Source organism: Acomys minous, assembly GCF_964271855.1.
Source record: "Acomys minous genome assembly, chromosome: 5".
Lineage (NCBI taxonomy): Eukaryota > Metazoa > Chordata > Mammalia > Rodentia > Muridae > Acomys > Acomys minous.
The window spans coordinates 73,057,316-73,072,082 of NC_140494.1; positions in this window are offsets into that span (position 1 = coordinate 73,057,316).

Consider the following 14,767-nt stretch of genomic DNA (forward strand, 5'->3'; position numbering starts at 1 on the left):
GATGCAGGCTATCCTGATGAGACCTGATGGACTGTGGCCAGATGGTGGGGGAAGAGGCCCCCCTGCCAGAGGACTGGGAGATGGGAATAGAGTGGAAGGGTGGGAACGGGAAGATAAGAAAGGGAGGAGATAACAATCAGGATGTAATGATGTAATGTGAATAAATTATTAAAAAAAAAAAGATGTATACCACCATGCCCAAACCAAATGTTTGTTCCTTTGTTTGTTTTGAGACCAGGCTTCATTCGGTAGCTCAGACTGGCCTGGAATTCTCTACATATCTGAGGATGGCCTTGAACTCACGATTCTCTACCTCCTGTCTCCCAAGTGCTAAGATTACAAGCACACACCAGCGTAGTGTGGGGTGGCCTAACATTCAGAGAAACTCTTCTGCCTGAACCCGCTAAGTGCTAAAATGACAAGTGTGTGGTCTCCACACCCAGTGTGATGTTGACATTTAGGAGGGTTACATGGTGAGACATTTGTTACAGTCTGAGTGTGAAGTGCCCTCCAAAATTTATTATGTTTGACCATTTGACCGCCTGCTGTTTCTGGAGCCTTCAGGACCTGGGTGGGAGAAGCTGGAGGAAGCTGGTTACTAGGAAGAGTTCCACTCTGAGATACGTGCTTATCCACATATACATATAATGTATGTGTATTTTTTACATGCATGTAAATATAACACACGTGTGTATATGTATCTACTCACATCCCTCTGTTCCCTCTACCGCTACCACATGAACAAACAACTTCACATTCCTGCGACATGAACGTGAGCCACCTCCATTGCCACACCTCCTGCCCAGGGCATCCTCACTCTGTGAGCTGGAGCAATCCTTCCTTGAGTACGTTCTTTCTTGTCAGGTATTTGGTCCCCGGCTAAGACCTACCTGAGGCAGATGTAGGAGGTGGTGGGCTTGCTTCTGCTATAAAAGGGCGAGCTGGGATCCCTTTGCTTTCTCTGTTCTTCCGGCTTGAGCACCCGAGAACCCACTTAAAACACCATCTTGGAATGGGACTCACAGCTCTGCCCGTGCCGTGATTTTGTGGAGTTTAAGATGAACACATTTGTGCTTGCTATGAGTCACCCAGACAATGGTATTCCACTCCAGATGGTATGACAGTGATATATTTTACGGCAGACCCTATGTCAATACAGACTCTAATACTTGCAAGCAATATGTCTTTGGGAAAACTGCCTGACTGTACTATGTTCAGTTTTCTGTCATGAGATGGAAAAATTACACATAGAGAGTGGGTGTTGTGAATTGTTTTTGTTTTTGTTTTTTTAAATCACAAATGCTTTAGTTTGATACTCAAGGAAGACTGAGTGAGTCCTAATCGATGTAGAGTCACTAGAAAAACAAATCAGGATTTTCTGAGACCCTGCTAGTATGCTGAGAGTTGGGGCTTAACCCCAGACCATTAAAGTCTGGTTTCTGCAATTAGCTCTTGGCTTACTTCACCTTGAAGCAATGAATACAGGTAAGGGCGCCATGACTGTAACTTCATCTGATCCACATAGGAGCCGGACACAGATGAGGACAAAAATGTCCCCATTTGAAGTCCCCTCCACTGAGGTCCTGAGGTGTTCCCACCAAGTGGGCAGGCTTCCTTCCTCAGAGATGAAGCTTGCTTTGTGGGCCCTGTCTCTGCAAGCTTCAGTTGCTAAGCACTCCCACTGTCTCTCTTTGTTCGCCTGCATGTGGGCTGGGTTTCACTAAGTAGGATTACTGAGGGTCAGGCTTATAAATGTATGTATGCTTGAGATTCACATCTAGATTGGCCTGGAACTTGCTCTGTATCCAAAGCTGGACCCAAACCTGTGATTCCCCTGCCTCAACCTCCCAAGTACTGGAATTAACAACATGTACTACCATACCTGGCAATATTTCTTTTCTAATTAAAAAAAAAAAAAGGGAAGGCACTTAAATCAATTAATTTTTAAAAATTTTTGTTAATCTTTCCTTTCACAATAATAAGTGGAGCATGTACAGGGCCTTGTATTAATTATGTGTGGCTCTACTTACATATATATCATAAATAAAAATGCAAATAGTAAGGAGTATACTGATGCTAATTCAACTTATGTTAATCTTGCTCATATATAAATATGGTAGTGATGGAAAAAATCATCACATCAAAATTTCATATTGCTAAGAAAATCCATAATCACTCTAGAAAAAGAGCTGGTTTTAAAAGGCTTACTTTTTTTTTTTTTTGGTTTGCTTGATTTGTTTTTTGAAACAGGATTTCTCTGTACAACCCTGGCTGTCCTGGAAGTCCCTCTGCCTCTCAAGTATTGGCTTAAAATATTTATTTATGGGGCTGGAGAGATGGCTCAACAGTTGAAAATTTTATTTATTTATTTATTTTTATTTTAATATTTATTTATATTCTTTTTACACATATATTTATATTATTACACGTATATACAGTAAGCTACCTACAGCAAGAAGAACATAATATTTACATTTTTATCATGGCAAATTTTTTTCCTCTGCTGGGCATGGTAAAGTATTGGTAGTCCCAGCATCCTAGCAGCAGAGGTAAGCAGATCCCTATGGTTACAGACCAGCCTGAGCTACACAGAGAGGCAATACTCTAAGGAGGAACTTTAAAAAGAAGGATGTAACTGGTCCAGCATCTGGGGGAATTATAGCAGCAGGGCTGAACTGGTCAGAGAGCAATAAATTGCTCGGGTCCTTTTCTTTCCTTGATACAGTCCCGGATCCCTGCTCAGGGAATGGTCCCAGGCACTCTTAAAGAGGGTCTTTGCACATCAAGAACCCAGTCAATACAATCCCTAGGTGCACCTAGGGAAGTGGTTCCATCCCTCACTGGTGCACCTCGATTAGTGGTTCCCAACCTTCATAATGCTGCAACCCTTTAGTACAGTTCCTCATGTTGTGGTGACCCCCAACCATAAAATTATTTTTCTTGATACTTCATAGCTGTAATTTCACTGCTGTTATGAATGGTAATGTAAGTTTTCCCATGGTCTTGGGTAACTCCTGGCAAAGAGTCATTAGCTCCCTTAAGGAGTGGAAACCCACAGGTTGAGTGAGAACTGCTGACTTAGAGGCTTGTCTCCTGGGGGATTCCAGACCCTGTCAATTTGGTAGTTAACAGCCAGCCATCACATCATCCTAAACATTTCCTTTAAAGATGTCTTTTCATTGGGTCAGAGGGATGACTCAGGGCTTAAGAGCACGTGCTGCTCTTGCCAGGGACCTGAGCTTGGTTCGCAGAGGCCACGTGGAAGTGCACAACTGGCTGTTACTCAAGTTCTAGGAAATCTAGAAAGTACACAGTACTTTCCCTTTGTGACTGATTTATTTCACTCAGTATAATGCCAGAGAGTTGCTCAGTGTCGCAACATGTGGCAAGGCTTCCTTGCTTTTTTTTTTTTTTTTTAAATAAGGCTGGCTGTTACTGCATTGTATGTTTTCCTAAGTGAATGGAGAGAGAGAGAGAGAGAGAGAGAGAGAGAGAGAGAGAGAGAGAGAGAGAGAGAGAGAGAGAGAGAGAGAGAGAGAGAAGGACATGACTACTCCTAGGTATGGAGGAGAAGAAAGTTTATTATAGAAATATGTGCGAGAGCATAGCCAGAAGCAGACAAGTGTGGGAGGGTCCAGAGTGGACATGACCGACCGTGAGCCATGTGAGGAGAGGCGGGAGGGAAGAGAGAAGAGAGAGAGAGGAGAATGCAGTGCAAAGTGGGCAGAGTTACAAAAAGGGTGGGTAACCAGAATGGTATAGGGAAAAGCAGCCCAGCCTCCTGGGGGTGGAGAATTCAAGGTAGAGGGCAGGGTCAGTCGGCCAGGAGACCTTGTAAGTGGTAGGGAGGAAGGAATTCTGGGAGAACCTGGGGGGGGCTGGTTTGCTTTGATGTGTTAAAAAGACACTTCCGCCATTTGTCCCAGGATTTGAGACTTAACACTTTGGTGACAGAGATAGCTAGCTCACAGACTATTTATTACTCAGCTCATGGTTCTCAAGCCAGGGAAGCCCAAGGCGAAGGAGCTGCCTTGCAGAGTTCCTTACAGAGGGGTATAAGTCATAGCACGCTGGGAAGACGCTGTACGTGGACGTGGACGTGGACGTGGACGTGGGTAGGGCACTTACCCGGGAAAGCTCAGCTTTATCGTCAAGGCCCACAGCCCTTAACTCCAGAAGGGCAACAGCCGCACAGTTGGAGCCTTTGTGACGCAGTTTCAGCTTTGATCCCCACTCCTCCCGTACACACACCATCTCCCCGGTATATAAGCTTTTGGGGGATGCTTAAACCATTAGGTTTTAAATAAGTTAGACACAGATGGTTTGACTTTTTAAAGCTCAAGGACAATTGTATTGGAATGTAAGAGAAAAAAAAAGACAATAGGACAGATGGGCTGTCAGTTTTGACAGTTGTCTGGAAAAGGGATATGGAAAGAGGGAGAAAGGCGTGCTGCTGGCAGAGGAGGTCTACAAGGCAGAGCTGGACTTCAGAAGGAGTGAGGAAGCCCAGAATTTCAGGGAAAGAATGCTAAGGCGTTGGACAGTGTCTCCCTTCCCCACAAAAACAGGGCATAAAGAAAAGTTATACTCTTCTGAGTCCTAACTCAGGAAGCAGGCAGGCCACATGGCAGAGACTCACACTGCTGCCTGGCAGAAGGAGCCGCAAGCACCTGCCCTGAGAGGGGTCTTCTGCCAGGGAAAGCACATTGTCACATGAGGGCAGTGATCCCCTCTAACATGGCTTGGAATGGCAAGTTTCCACCCAGAGCATGAGGTGGAACTCAGAACAAAGCCTAGACAGTCAGCCTTGCATATGGTAATGTAAATTCCTTGGAATAGCGACAGAAGGTTACCTTTCCAGTGTGGAGGTGGAGCCTTAAGTTTCCATAGCCTGGGGCTACTGTAGCTGCCACTTCTGTCTCCTGGCTGTAAGGGATGTGTCTGCTTTGAATTATTTGGGATACGTGCACAGACCAAACTATCCTTAAACTTGATGTATTTTTGACTTCTTGGAGTGGGGAGTGTCCCCATCATTTTCTATAGTCTGCCCTGTAGAGGAAGGGTGGGTCAGTGTCTACACTACTTTACCTTTGAGTAAGGGTTTCCCTTGCCCACGACATTTCTTTGTTTTGTTTTGTTTTCAACACAGGGTTTCTCTATATAACTGTGGGTCTCCTGGAACTTGCTCAGAGATCCGCCTGCCTCTGCCTCCTTTTGGAATGCTGGGATTAAAGGCATGCACCATGACCCAACACACATCATTCTTCATGTTTGTTATCTTTTGTTTTTGTTTTTTTTTCTGTAGTGGGCAGCATTGAAGGGGCTCTAGCAGGCCCGAGAATGGCAAACGCGGCTCTGACAGGCCTTGCCCTTCCCCTATTCCCACTTCCTTGCTAACTACTGTTAGGTTACATTATCTATCTATCTTTCTTTCTTCCTTTCTTTTTTCTTTTTTTCTTTCTTCCTTCCTTCCTTCCTTCCTTCCTTCCTCTTCTTCTCCTCCTTTTCTTCCTTCTCGTCCTCCTCCTTCTTCCTACTTTTATTTTCTTCTGGTTTCTGGTATTTCAAGATAGCGTTTCTCTGTTTCGGCTTGGCTGTCCTTGTAGACCAGGCCAGCCTCGAACTCACAAAGATTGGCCTGCCTCTCCCTCCTTAAGTGCAGGGATTACAGGTGTATGCCAGTGCACCCAGCCTAGATTATGTTCTCAAAGCTAACCACCAAGGCCCATTCCCTTAGTTGGCTACTTGCTCCTCTTGAGGCTGACCACCGAGGTCCACAATCAAAGTATTGACGTCCAGCAATCAATGGCCCCCTTTGGCTCACCTAATTAACATGCCCAATCACTATTAATCCATTCATCCTCTCCCTGCCCCTTCTCCCTGTCCTCGGTCTCTGGTCTTTGTTTCTTATTCCCTGTTCTTTTCCCCTCTGGGGCAAATAAAGCTCCTGTGTGCTGAGAATTTGGTCTTGAGGAGTCTTATGTCAACTTTGAGGTCCTTTTCGTCCTAGTGAATGTGAGGTGGTATCTAACTGAGGATCTCCATTTATTTATTTGTTTGTTTATGTATTTATTTACTTATAACAATTATTGATGTTCAGCACCCGTCAATTCAAATTCACAACTTTCCCTTCAATGGAGGATTGTTCTGGAGCCAAATATGCATGGCCATGAGTAGAAACACAGATTCAGCTTACCCACAGTTTCACGGCCTTTAGGCTAGCGGGAGGAGGGACCTGTTTGCACTTTCTAAAGGAGTTGTTAGCTAATGGCCACCAGGATGCTAGCTCGCATACAGTGAAGGGAGACTTGACCCCACTCCTGCTCCGGACTGGCCCCACACCACCCTTTATCAACTACTGCTTTGGTAGGATTTTGGAATTTGGAAATGTGGGGCGTCCACTCTGTTATCTTTCAAGGAAGTTTTTTTATTAAGATAGTAGCACAGAAGAGGTGCGGAGCTCTCAGGAGATCATGTGCCGTCAATCACTTCCCTGGGGACAACACTGATTTTGGTGTCAGCTGGGCATTAGGACTCATCCTTGGACAGTTTATTTTTGTTGTTCGTGCTTATCCAATCCATGACTTCCTCCTCCGGATCTCGCTCTCTAAATATTTCTCAGCTCCATCTGTTTTTCCTCTGTCTTGAGCCAACATCCGTAAACCACACTGTCTGGTCTCTTGGGAATACAGCTTCTTCTTGACATTGTGGCCCCTCTGACTATTTTCATCGTTTTTTGTTTCCCACATGTCAGATCAAACATCACCTCTTCCAGGAAGCCACCCCTGACCTTCACAGACAACCGACGGCCCTGCTTAGTTCTCACAGCACTGTGCCTGGCATCCCTAGAGTTACTACTATAGTAAATTAAGATTGACTCGTGAGGATCCTGGGTGGATGCTTATTCCTCAGTAAACGCCGAGCTCCCTAGCACCTGAGCACCTCCATGTCTGTGTCAGTGCAAAGCTGGGCCGCAGCATTCATGCTAGTCACACGATGGCAGTGTGCCTTCTGAGTGCTCATATTTTCCAGAAACTTTCCTAAGTTCTCATTGTTTCTGATTGGCTAAGAAAATAAATGGGAAGGAAAGGCAGTTCACAACTACCTCAATTTTTTCCATCTGTATAATCTTTAAAAACATCTTATGTTGTGTATCTGTTTTTGGTAAACTTACGGCTGAAATCAAAGAAACACAATAGCTCACTGCGCCCCCACCTCCTCCCCTCCCCTCACCAACCCCCCCCCACACACACTTGCAAAGGATCACAATAAAGCAAATATAATTTCACAGAGTTGTCCTGACTCACTTTGTAGACCAGGCTGGCCCGGAACTCACAGAGATCTGCCTGCCTCTGCCTCCCAAGTGCTGGGATTAAAAACGTGTGCCACCACTGCTGCAGGGCTATCCATAGTCTTTAAAAAGTAATGCCAGTGTACATGGGATGGGTACCTTCCTGTCTTGCCAACTCTGTAAGCTCAGACTGCACAAAGGGGCTTTGTCAGCGGTGCTGTGAGCAGCACTGGACACAAAGAGGAGTGTAAATTCACGACGGAAATAGGGAGGCTCTGTATTTTTTTGTTTGCTTATTTGTTTTGGGACAGGGTTTCTCTGTATAACTCTGGTTGTCCTGGACTCTCTCTCTGTAGATTAGGCTGGCCTCGACGAGCTCCCAGAGCTCTGCCTGTCTCTTCCTCCAAAACTGCTGAGATTAAAGATGTGAGCCACCACCGGCTGGCTCAGGCTCTGTGTTTTTTTAAGTGAGTGAAGTTGGGGGAAGAGTGAAAGTATGCTTAAAGCAGCGGTACTCTACAACCGGTGTCACTTTTTGGTTTTCAAAAATAGGCCACCATTTAAAAGAAACCAATGAACTAAGTTAAAAGCGTTTATTTTTATTGATGTTTATGTGTCTGTGTGAATGTACACCACGTGTGTGGGTGCTTGGCAGAGGCCAAAAGTGGCTGTCAGATCTCCTGGAGCTGGAGTTAGAGGTGACTGCGAGGCAGCTGATGTGGGCGGTAGGAACAAGGGCTCTGGAGGGCTGAGCTGTCTCTCTAGCTACAGCTCTCTCTTTTTCTCTTGTACGAATTACATTAATTAGTGTGTGTGTGTGTGTGTGTGTGTGTGTGTGTGTGTGTGTGTGTAGGTCAGAGGACAACTTGTGCGAGTTGGTTTTCTCCTTCCATCATGTGTGTATTTGGGATCAAGCTTTGGTCATCCAGCTTGGCAGCGAGGGCCTTTATCCATGGAGCTGGCCTGGCCCGTCAGCTTTTATCACCCAAGCCTTCTTGTGAGGCCTTTGACTCTGGGGTTTGCGTCTTAACGGTCAACTGAGGAAACATTTGCTTTGTATAAGGGACTGATTTCTATTTATTAACATACTTATCTTTCTGATTTTGAGGCAGGATCTGAATGTGTAGCCCAGGCTGCCTTTAAATGTGGAAGCCAAGATTCTTCTTGCTACAGCTAAGATTATAGACATCACCCACCATGCCTGGCACTTTTATTATTTAATTATAACTCAAGGGACCGGAGAGATGGAAAAACACTGATTTCTTTTCCAGTGGGCCAGAGTTTGGTTCCTGTCACCTACATGGTGGCTCACAACTGTTTTTAACTATAGTTCCAGGGGATCTGATGCCCTCTTTTAGCCTACATGGACAATGCACATACATGTACGCAGGCAGTCATGCAAGCATATAAAATAAAAACAAAAATATTTTTTAAAATTGTGTTTAATTATAATTTGGAATGAGAATAATTTTGAGGTTTGTTTTTCTTTTTTACAGCGTATGCACGCCTCATAAACACACACACACACACACACACACACACACACACACAGAGAGAGAGAGAGAGAGAGAGAGAGAGAGAGAGAGAGAGAGAAAGAGAGAGAGAAAGAGGGAGAGAGACTTTGCTTCTCTTTGAAACTGTTTGCAGTAGCTGCCATTAGCCTGTAATTCAATGAATGGTGCCTGGCTTTGACAGCAAGAGCTGAAATATGCATATCCTAGGGTATTTGGTAAGACCACGATGAGTTCCTTATCATCTGGGAAAAATATGAGTGGTCAGTCCGTCTGCTTAAGTGAGAGATGCATGAATGTCTGTATTCCCAGAGACCAGGATAGCTTTAGAGACTCCTCACTCTCTTAGAAAAGATTAAGAAGAAAGTTGGTATTCTTACTCAGGCCTGTAACTCCAGCACGTGGGAGGATGAGGCAGGGGAATTATGTAGTGGTGCTATGATTCAAAAATAAAGAATGACAGAGAAGCCAAGCCCCCCTTCCCCCAAAAAACCAAAAAAAACAAAAGAAAAAACAAACAAAAACAAAAACAAAACACTATTAATGAGATTTTTGTCAATGCATAGTAACAGTTTTGAGTTCTGTAAATCCCAACTCCCAGGGAGATGGGTATAAACAGTATTTGAGTCCCCAGGAGAAAATGACCTTTCATTTTCTAATCACTAAGTAGAATCTTATGTAATTTATGTATTTGGGAGAAGGGGCTGGAGGCTGCACCTGGGCTCACAAGCCAAACAAGCTGTCTACCACTGAGGCACAGGGATAGCCCAATGGTCGATGGCCTCTCTGCTGCTGAGCCACAGAGCTAGTCCAACAGTCATGCTGAAGACCAGCTGTTTGACTCTACATGGAAATGACCCTTGAGACCAGCAAACTCTCCAGGAAGCCCTGTCATTAGAGACAAAGACACTTAAAAAAAAAAAAAAAAGAAGCCTAACCTGCTCTTTTTGGGTTACACAGTTGAATAAATAGTTGAAGAACTAATTTTTCCTTATCATAAAATTAAAGTCATAAATATGCCCTAGGAGGCACAGAGAAATCAAATATAAACACATATTTGATATACTTTCCCATCTTCTTTATGTATGCAATTACATATACATTTCTTTTTAAACATTTTTAAAATTTTATTTTATGTACATTGGTGTTTTGCCTGCATGTATGTCTGTGTGATGGTGTCAGATCACCTGGAACAGGAGTTACAGAGAGCTGTGAGCTGCCATGTGGGTGCTAGGAATTGAACCCAGGTCCTCTGAAAGAACAGTCAGTGCTCTTAAACTCTGAGTCATCTCTCTAGCACCATTATATTTCTAAATATATATAATATATGTTATATATAATACTATATCATATATAATATATGATATATCAAATGTACTGTATACTATATACTTTTCATATACATATACAAATACATATACATATACATACATGCATGTATGCGTGTGTGTGTGTGCATGTGTGTGATGACTAATGAAAGCTGCATCCCAGAGCTTCTGCACAGCATCTCAATGAGGTGGAGACTGTATTCTGATCAGCAGTCCTTACTGCTCATGTAACTTGGGGAGAGGAGCTGTGTGCATTTGGTAAATTTCAGGGACTTCTTGAGACTTACAGGTTGTTTACTTCCTGAGTCACTATGAGCATCTCTTTAGAGTCATAAGGAGCATTTATATTAGAGGAAACATGCTCCTCCATCATTTCAAATGGAAGCACAGTATCCCACAGTAAGACACAGACAGCATCATCTGTACAACATAGCCTAGATCTATAAGCACCACCTTGCTCCAAGTGTCTCATTATTAGGTACCACACTGTAAACATCATCCTTGAAAGCCAATTTATAAACATTTTCTTGATTACTTTTTTTCCGATCATTTCCAATGAGGTCTGCAGTCTTAGAAGGTTTTTTTTTTTCATGTAGATTACCAAATTATTGTCCTAGAAGGATTTTGAAAACTCAGTACAGTGCCTTAGGAATCAGTTTGGAGATTTCAGTTTTGCCACAGTATTGACATACATTTTCTAGAGCTATGAAAGGAAATGAATTGCTAAGTGAAGAATGTGCTTGACCACAGACAAACGTTGAAAACATTATGCTTAACGAAATGAGTTAGTCACAAAAGACCACATGTTATATGAACTGTCCAAAACACACTAATTTACAGAGACAGAAAATAAATTAGTGGTTTCCAGGAGTAGGAGGGACTTGGGAGCGACTCTCAGTGCTTGCTGGCTTTCTGGCGGGGGGGGGGGGGGGGGGGGGAGGGACAATGAGACTATTCTAAAATTAGATAGTGGCGAAGCTTGCATAACTGCGTATATACTGAAATCACCGACGCTTGTATTTTTAAAGGATGAGAACAGGCTGGAGGGATGGCTCAGCAGCAAAGTGCGGGCTCCTCTAGCAGAGAACCCCATTTCCATTCCCAGCACCCACAGTGGCTCATAGCCACCTGCAATCTCAGCTCCAGGAGACTCAGTGCTCTGTTCTAGTCTCTGTGAATACCTACACACGAGCACACATGAGCACACACGAGCACAGATACACATGTGTACATGTAATTACAATAAAAACAGATCTCTAAAAAGGGTGACGTAGCTCAATAAAACTACTTTTTAAAGCTTTAGCTGAAGTAATCACCCATGAAAACTGACATGATTGCTGTTGTATTTGCTTTAATTAATAGTGATTTGTACTATTTATTTCACTCATGTACGGGTATTTATACTTGCTTATTTTCTGCCATGTCTCCTTTTTGCACTTATCTATATTAGACAATTCCTGATTTTTATTCATTCATTTTGTTATTTATTTTTAAGTTAAAATACTTATTTGTCAGGAGCCATGGTGCACCTCTGTAATTCCAGCACTCAGGGAGGCAGAGGGAGGCAGTTTGAGGCCAGCTTGGTCTACAAAGTGAGTCTAGGACAGCCAAGGCTACACAGAGAAACCTTGTCTTGAAAAATCAAAAACAAAAAAAAATTTATGGTGTATGTGTTGGTGTGTGTGTGTGTGTGTTGTGTGTGTATGTGTACTATGTGCATGAAGTGCCTGCAAAGACCAGAAGAGGGTATCAGATCTCCTGGAACTGGATTTACACAGGCAGTTGTTAACAGACATGAAAGTACTGGGATCCAAAGTCAAGCTCTCTGTGAGAGCAGCCGGTACACTTAACCATTGAGCCATTGCCCAGCCCAGATAGATGTGCGTGTTCTCTCTCTTTAGAAAATATTTAAATTATTTATTTTCATTATGTCACAGATTTAAGACTGATAAAAAAAGAAAAACAGAATGAGCTAACTGGCAATGAAGCTATAATATAAATGCAGGTTTAACTGTAGGACCTAACAATATCATTCAAAATTATTAAATTGGTTGCATATTTTTTAACTAATCTCAATGAAGACAACTTTTAGCATCAATAAGGCATAAGAAAGAAGGTTGGCTTAGGGACTCCCAGATATTTTGTAGTGTTGGCATGGATGTTAGATACAGCTTTTTTTTGCTTTCCCCTCAGTAAGACTATTTGTGGAGATGTGATCTGTGGCTCGGCAGCAATGGCTGGTGTAATGGAAGTTTTGGTTTCTTTGGAAATTCAGTTGTTATATAAATGTGGGATCTTAGTTTGGGCTTTACTTTGTCCATAACTTATAATGTCTCATGTGGGGCGTGGTCTTTGCCAGCTGGTAGCTGCAGCCTGCCTTGTGTAGCACAGAGAGGGGCATGGTCTAGAACTCTGAGGAAAATAAGTAGAAGAGCACAGAGAAAGAAAGTTTGGCGCACATTGGTGTGGGGAGCCCTGCTAAATTCGGCCATGTTAGAAATCCTGTGCTTAGGCTGCAGGCTGTGACCTTCCAGTTGCTGAGCTTTGCCTGATGGACTAGGTCTTTGTGTTCCAGGCCATCCTTGGACCATTTACCTTTGAAAGAAGTAGGGAAATCCTTACTGAGAGACACCCAGAGGATTAAGGAAGTCCTTACAGAGAGCTACCCAGAGGATTAAGAAAGTTCCTACAAAGAGCTACTCAGGCTATTGTGTTCTTCTTGCCTGGGACCTAGGGAGAGAGGGATCAGAATAGATCCTATTGACCTTGCTATACCATTAAAGAGAGTCTTGACCAAAAATTTCCAGGCTTGACTCATTATTTCTTGCGTCTCTGTACCCCACTTTCAATCCCCACTCCTCCTTCAGGTGAACCCTGGTTAGATTTGTCCCGCGGGCCAGCACACATCACATTGGTGGCATGAGGCATGTAGTAGTTCAGAAAGACCAGAGACCAGTGTGACGGACTGAGAGAAACAGTTCAATGCAACGGCTCAGTGGAGACTGCTTGCGGCGTTTGCTGTTGACAAAGATTGGCATTGCCCCCAAAGAACCCAATTGACCATAAACAGCTGGGAGAAGTAAAGAAGTCTGCGCCCCCTCTCCCCACTAACATCCTTTCTCACACCCAGGTTTAAAAGGTTGGTGGAAGGGAAGTAGAGGCTTCAATACCCCCAAAAAATAGAGGTTAAAAAACAAGCATCAACAGGCTGGTGGACTGTCCCTCTAGAGAGCACTGCTGAGGCACTCTCTGAGGCACTGCTACCTCTCCTCCCTGAATGAGCCGAGCTACTCCAATTGTTACATGGCATGCAAGCAGAAGCCAGTTTCAAAGTTGTACCTCCTGGGCAAATCTCATGAATGTCAAAGAGTAGCAACTGATAATCTCTGGAGATTTCTTCACCTCATTGACAGCATCAATGAAGAGACCCCAGTTGGTACCCCTCAGAGTTAGGTATTCATGAGATAGTCCCAGAAGTCCTTGCTCACCGTCGGCTTCCTCACTGGTGTTCCAGCCATGGCCATGAAGTTTGAGAGACAGATGGCCCTAGCTTCTACCTGCCTGAGGCTTTAGTACTCTCTCCTAGCCCCACCTTATGACACACTACAGATATATGCTTTTGGGGGTAGGGGTGGTTTGAGACAGGGTTTCTCTGTGTAGTCTTGGCTGATCTGGACTCATTTTGTAGACCAGGCTGGCCTCAAACTCACAGCATTCCTCCTGTCTCTGCCTTCCGAGTGCTGAGATTAAAGGCATGTGCCACAACACCCAGTTCAGATATAAGTTTTTTGATATGTGCCTTTCTACACACAAAGAGAAAATGTTGGCACCACATTTAAAATTCTGACCATTACATAGCTATTTTGTATCAGTGAGAGGGTGTGGAGTGCTGCTGGAGAGGTCAAAGTCTGGTGTATCCAGATAACCAACAGAGCTTGGTCTATTATGACAGACTCTCTTTTTGGGGAGGGGGTGTCCCCTCTCTGAACCCTAAAAACTCTGAGGAGCATTACATAGCCCTCAGGGAAGATTACATGCCTGATCCTTTCCCGATAAAACTTGTTTGGTAAGCACCTGAGGATTCCTGGAATACCTCACCCTATGCTAAGTAGATCCTTAGGGACTGGAGAGATGGCTCAGTGGTTAAGAGCACTTGCTAAGGAGATCCTAGCCCTAAGTAAATGACTTTTAATTGTACCTGGAAGTTCCCCCCTCCCCCCATAGGATAATTAAAAATTGTGATAGTACCCCATACTACTATATGTAAATGAGGTACTGTACCATTGCATGTAGATTAAGTATCCTGGCACCTCTAGTTCCAGTGACTCAGACACATTCACTCTCAAACCCTTCTCCACTGCCCAAGGATTATAAATAAAAGCTTATTGGCTTGCGCTCTCACATGCTTGCACCATTCCTCCACTGCTGGACATGTGGGGTTTGACTGCTGGCCAAGGCAGTCAAGGCAGCATGGCAGAGCTGCCTTGGTAGCCAATGAAGCCTGTTTCTTTGCGGCAAGACTGGTGCTGACTGCAGGTGAAGCGTCTGCCAGGCCTGTGCCTTACCAGACCCTCCTGCTTCCTCTGCTGTGCTTAGTTCAGCAGTTTGACAAAGGGGATGTAACACTTTTGGTATCA